This window comes from Ursus arctos, unplaced genomic scaffold (assembly GCF_023065955.2).
Source record: "Ursus arctos isolate Adak ecotype North America unplaced genomic scaffold, UrsArc2.0 scaffold_6, whole genome shotgun sequence".
In the NCBI taxonomy this organism is placed as follows: domain Eukaryota; kingdom Metazoa; phylum Chordata; class Mammalia; order Carnivora; family Ursidae; genus Ursus; species Ursus arctos.
In genome coordinates, this window is record NW_026623078.1 from 59,784,193 (window position 1) to 59,802,702 (window position 18,510).

Below are 18,510 nucleotides of genomic sequence, written 5' to 3' on the forward strand. Positions count from 1 at the left end.
AAGAAACATATTTTACTGGCTTATGCAAAAATGGGGGATTTATGAAAAGAAGCATGATGTGTGTTAAGGCATGAATGTAGGTGGACACCGAGACCTGCTGAAACCAATGATTTGAATGCAGTTTTTTCTCCTTATTTCACCTAAACATATTTTCAGTATCTGCTTCCTTCTTTTCTCCTTGATTTTGTCCTCATACTCGCTCCAGAATAGCTAGCCTACTTCTTTGATCCTCATGCTGGTGAAATAGCAGTTAAGAGTTTCTGAGGTTCCCATATTATTTATTAGTTTTAGTTCCAAATTTTATTTTATTGAAAACAATTTTTTTTAGAGAGAGGGCTCATGAGAGCAAGGAGGGAGGGGCAGAGGGAGAGGAGAGAGAATCTTCAGTAGGCTCGACACTCAGCGTGGAGCCCATGATGGGGCTTGATCTCATGACCTTGAGACCATGACCTGGGCCAAAACCAAGAGTTGGATGCTTAAACAGCTGAGCCACCCAGGCACCCCCAGTTCCAAATTTTAGAAGAGGGTTTTGTTGGCTAGACCTTGGTCATGTTCCTGTCTCTGGACCAAGAGATTCTGACAAGGAGTCATATTGTTAATATTCACTTTGTTACAGCATTTGTCAATTGTTAATACCAGGCAACTTTAAGTGGGTGTATGTTGTAGTAGGGATGTGGATTTTAAACTCCCAACAGGTAAGGAGGAGCAGGATGTGCAGTTTTCCACCTCATACAGGTTTTGTTTAGGTGATTTCTATTTTGTGGAAAGTAGTCCCTAGTTTTTGTTTTGTTTTATTTTCAGTACTTGAAAAGAGTATTATTATGTGAGAAAATGACTTACTTTGTGGGTTGTACTACTCCCCACCCCCTCTGATATCCTCACCCCAAATTTTATCATCACTGCTGATACCTGAGATTTTACTGCCTTGTGATTTCATGTCCAGCAAATATAGACAATTTATTCTCTTTGTCTTCCTAAAAATTTAGGTAACGAATTGTTCCAATGGGGCATTGATTTAATTAATGAACAGTTGTGTGTCTGTTCAGCTCTTTTCCTAGATGTTGGTGTTTTCTTTGCTCAGTAACATGATCTACACTCGAGTACACAAGTCGAATTCTTGTATGCCTCCCTGAGATTGTTTTTTCCCATAGGGTCTGACTTCCTCTCTCTGGGAAATCCATCCCTGTTTCACTGCTGTTAGCACCATCACTAGTGGCTTTGGCAAGTGTGTGGCAGGTGGTCGCTCCAATGTCTGCCCGCTGTGATTGTGGCCAGCTGCAGGAAGAAGGACCCAAATCCATCCGCTGATGGCATATACCATCTCTACCACAATGAATATTTATATCATCCATACATTTATATGTATTGTCCATATGTAATCCAAATATACATTAACTGAATTTATACCAATTTTGGTATGATAAAAGAGTTTCTCAGAAATCCTGCACTATGTTTTATGTGACGGATACATGTCCACCATTTTAAGACAGGCACGCATTTTAGCCTTTTCTGTAAGACATTAATCTAGGTGGCAGAGTCTGATTATGTAGCAATTGGGTTTACTCTCCCCGAAGAAGGCTGCTCTGACAGACCTGTTTGCAGTGTGTTCTGGATCAGTGCTCACAGGGAGCAAGTTTCCTAGCTGCCCTCCTTTTCTCTCCAAAATGACATCAACTGTTAGATAAATGTGTCAGTGGAAATTATGGTGGTTTTACAGAAACCTCAGGAAACTCCTCTCATGAATATAAATAGCATTGGTGGAAGCCTAAACCTCTATTTTTTAATAGAAATCGGAATTGTTTGAGAATAAGTGCTCTTTGATGCTTTGTAAATTGTGGGCATTTAAAATAGCAAATATCCTCAGAAGCTCTTTTCATGAAGCTATGGCATAAATCTTTCTTACTTTTTGATAAAAGGCAGTGCTGAACAAACTGCAGAATTCAAGGTTCTAATTTTACAAGCGCATGTTGGCTTATATGGGACAGTTTTGCAAATAATGTATCTTTCAATTTGCCAACATTTATGTAATCAATTCTAGAAAGATTTCTTCTTTTCACAGCTATTGTTTCTACTATGACTTGAACAAGGGTAAAAATGAGCTAGGAGAACTTCAATTATAGTTATGTGAATAAAGTAATTGGTATAGTAGCATGTTTACTTTGGAAAGGAAAAAGGAAGGCTTCCTCAGAGAGATAATGGGCATAATACATATAGAAGATAATCCTGCTGATAACTATAGGAAAACAGGAAGGGACACATTGGCAATAAAAAGGCAGTAATTACCTGTTTTATGATGCAAGCAGTTCCTTTCTTTGATCACAGGAGAGCACTGTTCATCTATGAAACACTTGGTTTTAAGGGAGTAAGTAGTGCCTTTGTGATCCAGAAGAGGTTTGATTTGGCAAATTATATAGCCCTTATTATTGAATCATATCTATAAAAGAGAAACACATTCTTCTCATAGGAAAAAAATGGATATATATGTACTAGATTTTGTAAGTTGTCACTGCGCTAGTCTTGAAATCAATTGGCAAAAATGTACATATATGAATCTAGTGCAAAGATGTAAGACTGAAAATCTCTAACAATATTTCCAGGATATATTTCCTCTCTGAAAGAGATGTAATTTATGTCGTATTTTGTAATTTAAGTGTCTCATTTAAGAACTGATCTCAACTAGGCTCAAACCAATAACACTTAACATAAGTATTTAGTAAATACAAGTAACCAAAGCAACCCATGAATGGTCCCTGTGGACGTGGTGTGCATGTTTCTCAGTCAGGTAATACTATGAGACTGTATTTCAAACTTTTTTTTTTTCCTTTGCAAGAATCAGGGGGATTTAGCAAAAGATGTGATTATTTAGTCATTTCTCACAAAAGCCACAGACAAGGAATGCTACCTTAAGGATTATTTATATCAATTACATAAGAAAAGTGTAGTATTTCTAAATCATTTAATTTTCAGATGGCAATGCAAACGGGAGTTTACTGCTTTAAATTTATCATATCAAAAATTCTAGATAGAAATTAATTTGGAGAGTACAAGCTGTTTTTCCTTACTTAAATCCAAATTTATCCTTTGAGATTGGAAGCTTCAGAGGCACAGAATCAGGAAATGGCCAGGAGAGTAGCTTGAGGTTACCAATTCCACCTTTCCTTGTCCCCTCCTTAACACATATCTCCCCCCAACTTCCCTTCAATTCTTTTCCAGCCTGGATTTCCAGGTTTCATGGTCACAAAATTGGGTTCTTCTATACTTAAAAGAGCCATTGATATTTATTTAGCTGATGAGATGAGAGTGAAAACCTCCCCATTTCCATGAATGTCTGTCCAGGAGCATGAGAGAAGAGTATTTCCTAGAATTCTCTGGGACACACCCTTCCAATAAAGAAACATTGTCTAAGGCAGTTAAAAAAGACAAAACTTCTTGCTGTGATCACCGTTAAAGCCCCCCCGTTTTCTGGTTTCCCTCATCCACTTAAACATGCAGTACCAGGGAGTGAGGTTTGAGTTCACTGGAGACTAATTTTCTCAAATATTTTATTAGCAGATTTCCACATATTTGTGAATTGGAAGTGCCTCTAGTGTTAATTTTTAAATTTTTAATGCTGATGTCTGATCCTGGGTAGATACAGTCTGAGAGTAGGAGGTGGAAAATGTCTGCGGAAATGTTTTGTATAGCATTAGTTTTCCTCTTCATGTAAAGTCATCTAGAAGAAAAGTAGAAAATAAAAATCTTGAATAATTTGGACCACTTTTTTGGAAAAAGAAACCTCATACTTTTTTACTTGGACATTACTGATCAATGATTTCTAGTCATGCCTTTCACTAGATACTGTCATCACATTATGGATTTATTTTTCTTTTCAAAGGGTAGTGGTCAGTGTACTAAACTATTTATCTTAAAATTTTTGATGATGTCTACAATTTTTAAATGTATTAGCCATAACATGCAAATCTGAAGAATATTGAAGGTGATTTCATGAAAAAATAATTCATTTTTTAAAGAAAATTATCATAGCATCAAAGTATTGAGACACAGATAAGGCTAAGAAGCTTATGAAAGTAAGTGTACTCAAATCTAAAAAGATACATTTCTTGGTATGAGGTAAGCATTGTATATCAATATGAAATGAAACTAAGTATAGAAAAATCCTTTTGACCATGTAAAAATCTCCATGGCTTATGCTGATTTGGTTAAACCAAATAGGTTTAGAAAATATGCAGTGAATTTAAAATAGTCATACTTAGAATAAAAACTTTGAAGGGCCAAACTTTCTCCCAGTCATCAGGGAAAGAATTGAGTGATACTTTTTAAAGATTTCTTTTTCCTATTATAGATTTAACTACTGGCACCCCCTTTGTAAAACTATACTATATTTCTTATATTCACAGGTTGTTACTTAGTAATATTCATCCTTATCTAACTAATATTTAGTTTCAAAATTACTCTCAGGGTGCCTGGGTGGCTCAGTCGGTTAAATGTCTGACTCTTGGTTTTGGCTCAGGTCATGATCTTGGGATTGTGAGATAAAGCCCAGCATCAGCTCCACACTCAGAACTGAGTCTGCTTGAGATTTTTTCCCTCTGCCCCTACCCCATCTCCCCACTTCCCCCAGTCTCGCTCACTCTAAATAAATAAACAAAGGAACAAACAAATAAATAAAATCTTTGAAAAATAAAAAAATTACTTTCATGAAAATGAAAGTATATTTCCCCCCAAAGAGATTCTTTGTAACCTAAGCCATAACAGACCTTGTTTCCTCCAGTATTTTTCTATTTTGACTTTATTATGATTTTTAAAAAGTATAAAGGTTGATATCTTCTTAAAGATGGAGTATTCAGTCAGAAATGAGATAAGCTATGGAGTCAAATCTACTTCGGCTAAGTTCTTAAAATATGCTTCATTTAAGGAAAAGAGTGTCATGGGGCATTTTGTGTTTAACTTTTGTTTTAAACCTGTTAGCAATTAGTTACTACAAGAAAATGACTTTCTTTTTTTCTTTTTTTTTATATATGATATTGGGTATCTGTAATTTTTGATACTTGTTTCATTTTTTATTTTTAAATGCTCAGTGTTCAATATATCTGAGGTGACATATTGGGTGGCAATCTATATTTACTGCCTAGTTTGTAGTGTTTTAGATCTTTAGAAATCAAAATCTAATAAAATGGATGTAAGTACACAGACAGGACTCCTAAAACAGAAACAAAAAAATCTTGCTGCATCAAGCAGGGTTTTTTTTTTTTAAACAAAATCAAACTTAAAAAAAAACAACAACAGTGGATGATTTAAACAAACAAATTTTATTAAGTGAATATTGGTAGTTACATAATCAATTGGAAGGATGGATACCTGCATTGAGGACAGTGCGGCTAGAAAAAGTATGCCCCAGAAATGGTACAGGTTAGTCATCTTGTTGTCCTCAATGAATATTAGTCAAGGAAACCTGTGCATCAGTACCACTAGCTCTGGACCCCAGATAATATCACTACCTCCAGGTATTCCATCACCCCTTTGTTTCATTCTCTCTTGCTTCAAAGTTTGGGTGATTACACTTGATTGGTGAGCCTAGGTCATGTGCTTACTAACTATATGCATAGGAGTTACACATTACGGATTTATTTTTCTGGATGTCTGGAGCATTTTCAGATTGTATGGTCTAAGAATATTCATAAGGTGGGGGTTTTGCAAACATTTGAAGGGGATTCAGCTAATGAGCAGTCAAAAGAATGTCACTTGCTTCTCTTTATAATGAACATCTGTGATGGGATGTTGGTTCTTATGGTCAGATAAAGTTGTGGTAATTGCATAAATACTATTATATGAAATTTCTCCTTTGGGGAATATCCAGATATTAACTTTCAATTGTTATCGTAATAATTAACTATCATGTTAAATATTGGGGGGGATAATTAAGATTTCAATCTTCTTGGTTCCTTAATAATAATAAAAGATGATACAATTATAATTCTGAGAATAAAGCAAAAAGAAAAAACACCTCAAGGGAACAAAGAAATGAAAAGGGCTGCTAGAATATAAATGAGGTTTATAGGTTATGGCAAAAGACTGATTATATATGCCAAATAAGATTTGCATTAAAGAGATATATCATAGGTTCCAAGTCTTACTAAAGGGAAGAGGACAATTTTTTTTTCTCTATTCATGAAATTGACTCTGTTAAACAAGTTGCGGCTTTTAAAATATAAATAGAGTTAGTTTCTCTTTGAAGTTGTTCAGTGGTATGCTCTAAATGTACTTTCAAAGCACTTTTCAATACTAGGGTCTCATTGTCTCTTCACAAGAAGTGTCCATAGGAGGAAAAGAGGATGAGAATTTTGCAGTTTTCACAAGGTCTTGCCTAATCCCAAAGGAAAGTCAGAGGTGGCCAGGCCGCTGGTCTCCATAGAGGAGGAGGTTCTCTGCTGCATTTCTTCTTCTAGGAGGACACCTTGGTTCACTTAGTCTATCATTTTCAAACTGTGCAGGAGAATGGAAGCTATTGCCTAGTTGCAAACCGTTTGGCTCCATAGTTTGACCTAAATTTCTTGCAAAAAACCCCACAAAACTGGTAATTAGGGATACCCAGGCTCTCCACTGCAGCTCTTGCCTTGTGAGTGTAGCACACCAGTGTATGCAAAACATAAGAACGGTCAGCATTTCCTCATGTTTTGAACCACACAGACAATTTGTGAATGACTCCCCTTCAGTGCAGAAACACTGTACTGTGGCTAATTTGTTGAATTAAAATGAGGTTCTTGTATTAGCAGTCCCACATGCAAAGGGCAAACTAGCTTTGAATTTAAACAAAGACAATAAGAGGGAGAAAGCTTTTGCCAGCCCCCACACCAAATTTTTATTTAGATCTTGCTTCCTAAGTTTAATAATAAAACCATGAAATCAGCATTCTTCTTCTTCTTCTTTTTTTAAATAGGACTGTATACTTTTATTTTCCCCAAGAAAAACAGCAAATGGTTATTTCCATGCTTGGATATCAATATCTTGAGTGACTTAAATATATTCCTGTATTGGTAAGCAATTGCTTGGGCAGAGAATCTGTTGGAGGCCCATCAGGAAAAAAAAAAAAAAGAAAGAAAAGAAAAGACATCCATCTTGTTTTCTAAAATTGATTTAATTAAACACATTTTTAAATGTCTACTCTTTATAAAAGGGTATACATTATAGTTTAAAAAATGATGAATTGTTAGAAAGGGTTTCAAGGTAAGAAATCTTAGGTTGAAAATCTGCTTTCAACTCTTAGTGTATGATATTGAGTAAGACACTTATCTGCTCTAAGCTCGAATTCCTAAATTTGTGAAATGGTCTAATACTAATGGCATAATGTGAGCAGCAAGATAGGCTGAATGTTTGGGAGTGCTTTGGAAGCTCTATGGAAATGTTACTCTTATTACTCATCCTAAAAGAAAAAAATAGATACAGTAGAACTTCAGAAAAATATTGCTCTTATCTCCTGCATGCTTATAATGTTCTTGGTATGATACATAACTAGATAATAAAGAAAGGGGACTCTCTGTTGATAGAATGAAAAGCAAGATAATGATTATTGTGGGGAAAAATAGTCAAGGTCATTGCTTTGAATGCTATTTATTACCTCCTCATATATAATGATATATCTTAAATCTTGAAAAAATGGGAATACCACAGGAATAGGATAAACGAAATGGACTGCTGGACTGGTATATATAGAGCAGTGTCTCTTTGTCAAGCTATTTGGGTTTTGAATCTTAGATCTGCCACTACATAGACATGCAACCTTTGCAAAGGTTTCTCTGCCTCCGTTTTTTTTTTTTTTAATTTGTAAAATGGATATACTTATAGTTTCTAACCCATAGAGTTAATTTATAAATGAAATGGAATAATGCAGTTTTAGTAACGTCTCCTGCCCTTACCTCCAGGACATGGTACAGAGGACTCAATGTTATTTTTATTATCATATCTATGCACTTAATATCACATAAATATGTTTGGTTTTCTGGCTGCCTTATTTTTTTTTCCAAATTAGTCTTTATATCTTATGATGTATATATAAATTGTCTTTGTATTGGCTTAAAACACAAATGCACAGTTTCTTTGCAGCAGTCATATTTTTATTTTTTAAATTTCATTCGTTTTCTCTTTTCTTCTTTTTTACTTATCTTCCTTCCTTCTTTCTCTCCTTCCCTCCCTCCCTCATTCCATCTTATCTTCTTCCTTCCTTCCCACCCTCCCTCCCCTCTGTATATATCTCTCTTATATACAAGCCTTACCATAAGCCATTCCTGACAACTGTGTGATGTAGTAGATAGACTTTTGCATAAGAAATCTGGCTTCAGATCATTGTTTTTAACAAACTTAGACTCAGTTTTCAGCTGTACTATGTTAGAAAAAAAAATTCCCATTTTTGAAAGAATGTATGTAAACTGACTGACAACATTCTGAAAACAGAATATTAGTACTACTAATTTTCTTTCAGGGTTTAGAACATTTGGACTATTTTTCTGATTGTTCCAAAGTTAGGTATCACCTGTTACCATATTGAACACAGGGGTAGGTATGCTTTTAGAACTTTTATAATAGGTTGCCCATTAGCATGGTTTGTAAGGGCTTAATATGTTGGTATAATCGAGACATTGCAGAGGTCTGTGTCATCTCTTATACTTGGGGATATTTTTACTCAGAGATGTAGCATACTGGATCTTGTGCCTAGGCCTCCAAGAAGGCAGCTTCTTCTGAAAACAATCAGACATTTCTTAGGGGAGTATATAATGGTGTAACCTAGTACTATTGCTACAGTATGGAGCCTTTTATGACATTTGTTGTCTATCTAAACTACATCTAAGTAAAATTTATCATAGCCTTCAGAAGTTTCTTCCTAGGTGGTGGAAAGATCCCCATGAGTCAGCGAAGGATGCTTTTCAAAATCTTTGCAAACTCTTCCCTCTAGTATTCCTGTGGACCTTGCAGCTGCTATTTGGCAACTCTGAAATACCATGGGGTATATTTTACTGAGCATGTTATAGAGGTGAGTATCTAACTTATTTATTTGTGAGGGCTGGCAGCCATCTGAACCATGCCATGAATAGCTAAAGCAGTGACTTCTGATAATAGAGCTTCTATTTTAGATTCCATTTTATGATAATGAATTTGACCTCTTGGATTCTCTCAGAAAATAAATGCAGTTCAGCTGCATCAGGAAAAATGCATTTTATGGCAGTACTCAATAGTTAACATAGACTAACTACCCATTCACCGTACTGCTTTAAAGCCTTTCTTCATGGTTTTTCATTGCAGAATTACAATTTTAGAAAATGGAGAATAATCATATGATGCTAGCTTCAAGGAAACCCTCTAAGCCTGTGATCTAATAGCAATGTGTACATCTTTCGTCTTCTTCAGTGTGTCTCATTTAAATTGATGTCCAAATAGCTTTGGGCACTTTTAAATACAATGTTGTAAACATTTAAAGACATAGTAGAACTATCTGGAAATAATATTTCTTATAAAACTAAAAGGGAAAAAGTCAAAATAAATTGCAGTTAAGATATGCCTGTCTTTCGCTGTAGTTGAATCACGTAGAGAAGATACATGAGGTAGTTGGAAAACAGCAAGTAACTAATATCCTATTCCTACTGCTACTGAGTCACAAGTATTTGATAAGGTCTTGACCTATGCAAGACACTCTAAAAGCATGTTCTATACTGAAAGATATGCAAGGGAGAAGGCCTATCTTTTGTACCTTAGGAATTTGTATTTTTATTCAAAACAGTGTTTTTGACTGTAATGTCTGATTTATGAAAGTGTTTGAATTAATTTGCCATTCCAGGCTAGGATATGGACTATATTTTTGCATTTATTTCTGGATCTACTTCTTGTGATGGACTTCATTTAGATTCATTTCCATTTGATAATACATGTAGGGATGAGCTCATTCTTATGGATTCAGTCAAGTTTTCATTGAATGAAAGCATTTAGATTTAATGACTAATGAAAAGTAAATCTGGAAAAAGGAAAGACATTTCTCTTTCTTATTGAATGGGGCCCAATGGTTTCTTGAGTAACGGTCTATTACTCTGACAACAGATTCAACTTCTTATCATTCTGAGATCAAACAGCAATCCTTTGTATATGATTACTAGCTCATCTGTGGCTATTGTGATAGGAAAATTTTTGTGTTCATTTATTACAAAAGACTTGGTATAATGCTTCTGAAAGTATCAAGTAGGTTTCTCTGACATCTTGGTATTATGTCTGTGGGAAGATGTGTGCTGACATTGAAGTTTCTCTATGGAACAGTGCTGGCATTGGATGCACTTACTACTTGAGTAAGCATCTTGTAACAGGGAAGAGTGACAAGTAAAGGATGGGGTTAGTTTGGGGTCAGCACCTTGGAGAGCTCTTAGAAAGGCTTTTAACATTGTCCTGTGTACACAAACATACACAAATGGCATATACACATAAATACACAAATGTAAATATATACATATTTTATGTATATTTATACATTTGCACAGATATAAACATATACATATTATATAATATAATATATTTACATAGTTGCAGATAGAAACACACAATTTTTAGTTGGATTCAGTGTTAGCAAGGACTTCACTGTGGAATTATCAATAAATGATGATTTCAACTGGGCTGAGGTAATGTTTTACTCTTCACCAAATTATGTCCCCAGGATAAAACAGTGTATAACTTTGCCACTCTTTATTTAAAGCAGTAATGCTTCTAGATACATGTTCCCCTTGAAAATCTATTATGATAATAATCGTATTCATTAGACTTTGTAGTAATTCTACTGTATTCCAACCAATATGCTAAGCTAGGTATTTTATGTAAATTATATGGAATCCTCACAATTACTAAGTAGACACTATTATTGACATTCTAAAGTGTAGGAAACTGAGATCTAGATAATTTGAATGATGTGTGCAGGACCACTTATGAAGCGATTTGTGGCATGATTTAGACCCAGATATATCTGGTTTATAGAATCTATGTTCATTGTACTACTCTGGAATTTGTCATTTGTCAAATTTTAATGTCATATTGTTTGGTCGTATCTCTTTTCTCTATGGGAGCTGGATGAGTGGCAAAAACAAGTTCTCTGAGATTAATTTGGTAGAGCTGCTATATAATTCACATCATTGAAGGAAAAACAATGCCAGTAGCCATATGGGTGAGTAAATTGGTGCATTACAGATATTTAGTGACTATCTGGAAAAGGAGTAATACTGATTACTGAGAAGTCCAGTGATCTTCCATTTGTTTAATTCTTCTTTTGTTTCAACCATCTGAGAGTCGTGAGGGACAACCCATGCTGATTTGCATAGAAGAGTTGCTATAGTAACCTTTGAGCACGTTACTAAAGGCAACCTACTAACTGTAACCTTTAGCTTTATGAGAGCAATATACTTAATATGTTTTACAGGTTATGAGAGTTATGTGTCATTTATGTCCTCAAGGTGTTTAACTATTATGAAGTCAGAATAGTTTAACTTTGAAATTACAGTCTCTTATGAAAGATTTCTATTTTTGAGAAAATAAAAAATGATGACTTATTTTTAGTTTAGACTATTAGAGAATGGGACCAAATATGACATTATTGCTACTTTATATGCCCTCGGAATGAGCATACCGATAGGATTTTTTCTTTTTCAATTTTTCCAATTTAGTGGAATGTTATTGCCTTCTGCCACTTTTCAACACTATCATCATAAAAGTCAAGTGAAGAATTGAATTTTGAGCTTTATAATTCAAGCAAAACAAATGCATTTTGGCCTCTTATCTACATATTTAAAAAATGCTCAGTTTTTCACTGCATTTTAATGGTGTATAGTAGATAGGCTATAGTTAAATGTAATAAAATTGGTTGATCTTCTATAAGTCCAACTTTTCATTAGAATTCCCCGAATTATGTACTAATTAATGCTTAGTCATCAGGATTCTGTCATCTAAATGTAAATAAGCTTCATATAGATCTAAGAGCAAGTGGTCTTCTTCCTGTCTTCCAGAAATGAGAGGACAATTTCTCCTATGTTTGAGCTTTGGTTATCATCTGCCTCCTCCGTGGAGTACCCTGATCACTCAACCTCATTTTCATGTTTATCCTTCAAGTATCAGCTTGAATCCCACCTTTTTAGGCAAGAGTTCCATTTACCAGTACTCTTCACCTACTCCACACTCCTATAGTACTTATAATCTTTAATGTTCATTGATACCTAAACGCTTGAAAGTCTCGGAAATATTAGACTGTAGAAATACTAAACCAAAAACTCAGTATCAGTTGGGAGAACCTTATCTGAAGTAAATTAAAAGTACCTTTTTCACTGTTGAGATCTTTACATTGCTGCTTCTATTCTAATGTGCCTGGAAGATTTAAACCATAGTGCCCTTTGTTAATGCAAGTCAGGTTGAATAACTTTATGTCCAAGTTTCTTGCTCTTGATTCTTTCTGAAGAAGTCTCTGCTTGGGTCTCGATTCTTACCCTCACTTTTTCTTCTAATGTAATCTTAGACCCTGATTAGTTCACTGTTGATTATGGAGGACAGACTTGTAATGAGATAAGGACAATAGAGTATAATAAGTGCTGGCAAAGAGGTAAGCACAGGCTATTTAATGGAAGCCCATAGAAGGAAATTCTTATTCATCCTTGTGTGAGCAAAGGTTTGCTTGACATGGTAATTAATCTCAAATTAATCTTAATGAACCATCAGTCATTAGGAGTAAAAGGTAGACAGGAGAGCAAGAAAGTAAATCAAGTAGAGGAAATAACATGTGCAAATGTCCGGCATAACAAGGGCTCATTTTGACAATTGCAAAATGTTTTATTATGACCACAGCCTGCAGTGAAAGGAATAGAATGATGGAATAAGGCTAGAGTGGTTATCAGGGTACACATCAGGGAAGGCCTTGTGTGACACATTAAAGAGTTTGAACTTTACCCTGAGAGTACTGGGGAACTGGTTAAGCATTTTAAGCCTAAAACATCCTGCTCAGATTAGTCATTTAGAAGAATCACCCTGGCTACACAATAAATAATAAATTTGAGACAGGCAAGACAGAAGGCAGAAAGATTCGTTAAGAGGCTGTTATAATAATTCATACTAGAGAAATTGTGGCCTGAATTAAGATAGCAGCAACATGGATGGAAAGAAATGGAGATATTCACCTTACACTGAGAAAATAGAATATTTATTTATTTATTTATTTTTACAATAATATTTTTTTATTATGTTAGTCACCATACAGTACATCCCTGGTTTTTGATGTAAAGTTCGATATTCATTAGTTGCGTATAACACCCAGTGCACCATGCAATACGTGCCCTCCTTACTTACCCATCGCCAGCCTATCCCATTCCCCCACCCCCCTCCCCTCTGAAGCCCTCAGTTTGTTTCTTAGAGTCCATAGTCTCTCATGCTTCATTCCCCCTTCTGATTACCCCCCCTTTCTTTATTCCTTTCTTCTACCGATCTTCCTAGTTCTTATGTTCCATAGATGAGAGAAACCATAAGAAAATAGAATATTTAGACTTTTCTAATTGATTTGATTTGAAGGGTGGAGGTAAGCAGCCAGGCATGATTCCCAGGTGTCTGGTTTAGACATTAAGGATGCTATTCACTAAGTTAAGGAATACAGGAGAAGAAACCTGTGAAATAGTTAATTGAGATAAATCTTCTGTAAGAAATATTATACAGCTATTAAAAATCATAGACTATGTAGTAATAGCATGTCCTAATAAGAAATTTATGCTACCAACTTAAGAAAAGCAGGATGCAAAATTTTACATGCACTATGATTATGGCTAAGTAAAATATACAAAGAAAAATTTTATAGGGAAATAAAAGAAAATGCTAAAAATGCTTATATTAAAGCATTAGAATTTTTATTTTCTTTTATCTATTTTATAATTGCTAAAATTGTTTGATTATGTTGGTTTCATAATGGAAAATGTTCTAAGAATAAAACATTTAAAAATAATTGCCTAATATAACATAAACCAAGGTAACATAAATAAAATATTAAAACTAATAAGTCTAATTTCTTGATTCCTAATGTTTATTACGTAAAATATAATTCCTAGCACTTTTTATAACATATTTTGATAAACTCAAGTTAGTAACTTATTGACAATTGAGTTGAGATGAAAAATTAGAGGCAAACGATATCTCTAAGAAAGTTTTCTGTTCATTGTCTGCACAAGGAACAACTTCCCAATGGCGCTAACTAAAAGACAGATGAAGATAACTAGTGCCCAGTCATCTTTCCTAGGTTGAGGAATTAAAGGACCTTTTTCCATTATGGACTGAAAAAAAATGATCTATCAGAAAATTTTTATAATGCTTAGAATAAAAATTCTGAATTCTTCTTGCTAAATTGGAATCAGGAATTTGAAGTATTTAAACCTACTTTTTTTTTACTTCTTCATTTTAAGACAAGTATTATACCCTATGTATAGATAACTGACCAAAATGCTCTCCCTTATGCAGTTATTGTAAAATCTATTAATCAAAAACATTTTCAGGTCGCCTGGGTGACTTAGTCAGTTAAGCGTCTGACTGCTATCTCAGCTCAGGTCTTGATCTCAGGGTTTGTGAGTTCAAGCCCCGCACTGGGCTACATGCTGGATGTGGAGCCTACTTAAAAAAAAAAATCAAGATACAAAAAACATTTTATTAAGAAAACTAATTATCTCACAAACATATCTTTGTAAATTCAGATTTTAATACATTCCTTTAGAGCAGACTACATGAAAATTTTAATGCATTCAGAAGATTTATTGATTGGATGTTTTGTAAATGAATTAACTATAGGATTTCTTTAAATAGTTAATTTGGATCAGACCTTTATTATGTTATTTATTTTACCCTAAATATAGATATTTCTTTGGAACTTTCTTGGAAAAGACCAAGTATGGGAAGGATTTTTATTGAAAGTTGGCACAGATTTGCCTGGTTCTGGATACATTTATGCTCCAGAAGGCTGAGAACTCCGGTTGTAATAGTTAAAATGATAATAGTAGATAACACTTATAGGCACTAAGTACTTTATTATATCAAAGAATTTTACCTCCACAATAACTCTAAGACTGTAATATCCTAGCTTTAAAAATAAGAAACAGAAGCCCAGAAAGGTTAAATCAGTCAATCTAAGCCACACACCCAATAAAACAGCCAGGATTTGAAGTAGTAAATATGGCTCTAGCGTCTGTACTCTCAACCACTGCATGTTGCATCTTTTGTACAAATTATGTTTTCTCATTCAGGTTGACAAATTTTGCAGACTTATGTGGCAATGTGAGATGAATTCAATTTCTACAATATATAAAGTAGAAATATATATATATATGTGTGTGTGTGTATATATATATATATATATATATATATATATATATATATATATACACATACATAATGAACATATATTTTTCATTTAAAGTCCAGATAATTGTCAAGCAACTTAGCTTTGGTTTGAATTTCAAAGTAGTTTTCCACTTCACATTTTAGAAAATGCATACTCTTTACTGCCTAAATTTATTCAAAGCTCTTAAACATGAAATGCTACAATGCATAACACACTTTTTAAGTGTCTTGCTTGACATCTTAAAATTTATTTAAAAAAATTGAAGCCATGTTATTCATCATGTAGTCATACAAATAAAGTCTAATGACCCATTTTGTGCATGACATGATTTATTACTTTTCTTATATTATTTAGACAAAGAATGCTATGTATCTCTATGATGGTATCTGCCTTACTTTTGAAAGATATGAGGATAAAGTTCAATTAAAATTCTCAGTAGAGAATTCTCAGTAGAAAGATGTACAGGCTATACTTCATATGATAATCATAAGTCCTAATTTAAATGTGCTTTTAAAATATATATTCAAAAAGTATTTTTACCTAACTTGGGATGTGGTGTACTTTTCACATAGAAAACACTCAGAATTCTGTTTTTTAACTATTCCTTTTGCTAAACTTTTACTTTCTGTCTCAGTGAGATATTTTTCCAGGAATCAGAGGGTTTTGGAAGAAAACAAATTGCATTTTCATAGGTAAAATAAATAAAAATGATAATTTAAAAACTCATCTACAAATAATGTTCATACAGATTCAAGTATAATTAATAAAAGTCATTTTGCCCTTCTCTGTTAAATGTTTGAGAGTGAAAGAAATTTGTTAAAGGATTGAAAAATACTCGAAAGATTTTCCATGTCACATTAATGTTTAGTGGCAAGTTTATCACCTTTTTCTTTGTGGAATTCTTTTTTTTAATTGAAGTATAGTTGATATACAAAATTAAATTAGTTTCAGGTGCAAGTTGACAACTCTACACAGTATGCTATACTCAACGGAAGTATGGCTACCATCAGTCACCATATACACTATTATAATCTCATTGACTGTATATCCTATGCTATACCTTTCATTACCCTGGCTTACTCATTTTGTAACTAGAAGCCTGTACATCCTAATACCCTTCACCCACTTCTCCCATCTCCATCCCCCTCCATTCTGGCAACCATCAGTTTGTTCTCTGTATTTATGGGTCTTTTGTGTTTGTTTGTTTCTTTGTTCATTTGTTTGGCGTTTTTAGATTCTACTTATAAGTGAAATCACATGATATTTGTCTTTGTCCAGCTAATTTCACTTAGCATAATACCCTCTAGGTCCATCCATGTTGTTGCAAATGGCAAGATCTCATTCTTTTTTATGGCTGAGTAATAGCCCACTGTGTATATGTGTGTGTGTGTGTGTGTGTGTGTGTGTGTGTGTGTGTGTGCATGAGTGTACCATATCTTCTTTATCCATTTATCTATTGATGGACACTTTGGTTGCTTCCATATCTTTGCTACTGTAAACAATGATGCAGTGAACATAGAATATGGCAGATATGGGGGTTACTCCTATTATCCATTCTCCCCTTAGGAAAAGGATCTTCAGTTTTTGACTGGATTCGTGGCTACCCATAATAAAAATTAAACTCATAGATGTTTACTAAAACTAAGAATGTCCATGTGATTAAATGCTGGCTAAGAAGATACAAACAGAAGCATACATATTCCTTGTGCTTTCTCCTTTCCCACTGGCCAGAATATTTACATGTAGTTGAGTCATCTCAGATCATGAAAAGAAGGACAAAATTCCATGGTGGAACAAAGAGATGAAAGATACTGGATTCCTAGCATCATGAAATCACCACGTTACTGATGGAATATTTGGACCCGAAGTGCTAAAATTCTGTCTTGTTGAATCAACTATTATTTTAGGTCTCTGCTAGAGTAGTCAGAGCTATACTATAATTTATAGACATTTAGCTAAAGAGATTGTGCTCCTGTTAATGAGCTAACTTTTGTATCTCATTTCTCATTCACCAATTATTTTCCTTCTAAAGTGAAACCAGGAATAAATATATATTTCTATGTATAAATATATACATATTTATATTTATATATAATTTACCATGAAAATGGTTTTAAGTTGTCATTAGCCAGGATACAGAAAATGAAATTTACTTTTTTATTACTGTCATTCAAATTAACTGACAAATACATAGAAACAGATGGTCTGGATGGTAAAATACAAATTACAACCTTTAAATCCAGATATTTTATGGTCTTAATAAAATGTTAATGTTAATAACATAAATAAGAATATGACATCCTAAATTTTATAGATGCTGCTGCTCAGAACTGTTCTCTCAGATGCTCACATAATGTTTCATCAGAATAGAGAATGCATTAATCAGTACTTCTATTACTAGATTTTCAGGTAGTTAGAGAATAAAATAACAAGAGCTCTAGAACTAAGGTTTCTTTATTCCTAATCCAGGATCCTTTCTGATTATACTAGGTATAGATAAAGTAATTTGCCTTTAAGACTATTAAATTTTCTTTTTCATCTACACTTTTGTAATACCTGATGCCTTTAAGTGTTTTATAACTACTCTGATATCACTTTTTAAATGTTGAATTGGGAAGTTTTGAGTTCTGTTAATGGTAAGATTCATATCTCATAGTAGGTAACTTCAAGTAAAATTTTTTTTGTTAATTTAATAGTTCTAGTACAATTTAATTAACATTTATTCATTCACTGAAAACTCATATCTCTGTGGTTCCTGGACCCAATTCCATTATGTGTCCATGGAGGCTTTCCCATAACAACAAGCAATTCTTGGATACCCTGCTGTTGTCTACTCAATTCTCAGGTATAGGTCTCAGTCCCACAAGACCCCCCTTTACTTATCTCAAGCCTGGGTTGTTACCTGTACTTCCAACAGACTGGCTATAAATCAGGGGTTCCCATGATCCAGCCCTTGAGTTTGATTAATTTGCTAAAGTAGTTCACAGAATTCAGGAAGCCAACTTACTCACTAGATTACAGATTCATTACAAAGGATATTAAAGGATATGAATCAACAGCCAGATGAAGAGATATATAAGACAAGGTCCCAAAGGGGGCGCCTGGGTGGCACAGCGGTTAAGCGTCTGCCTTCG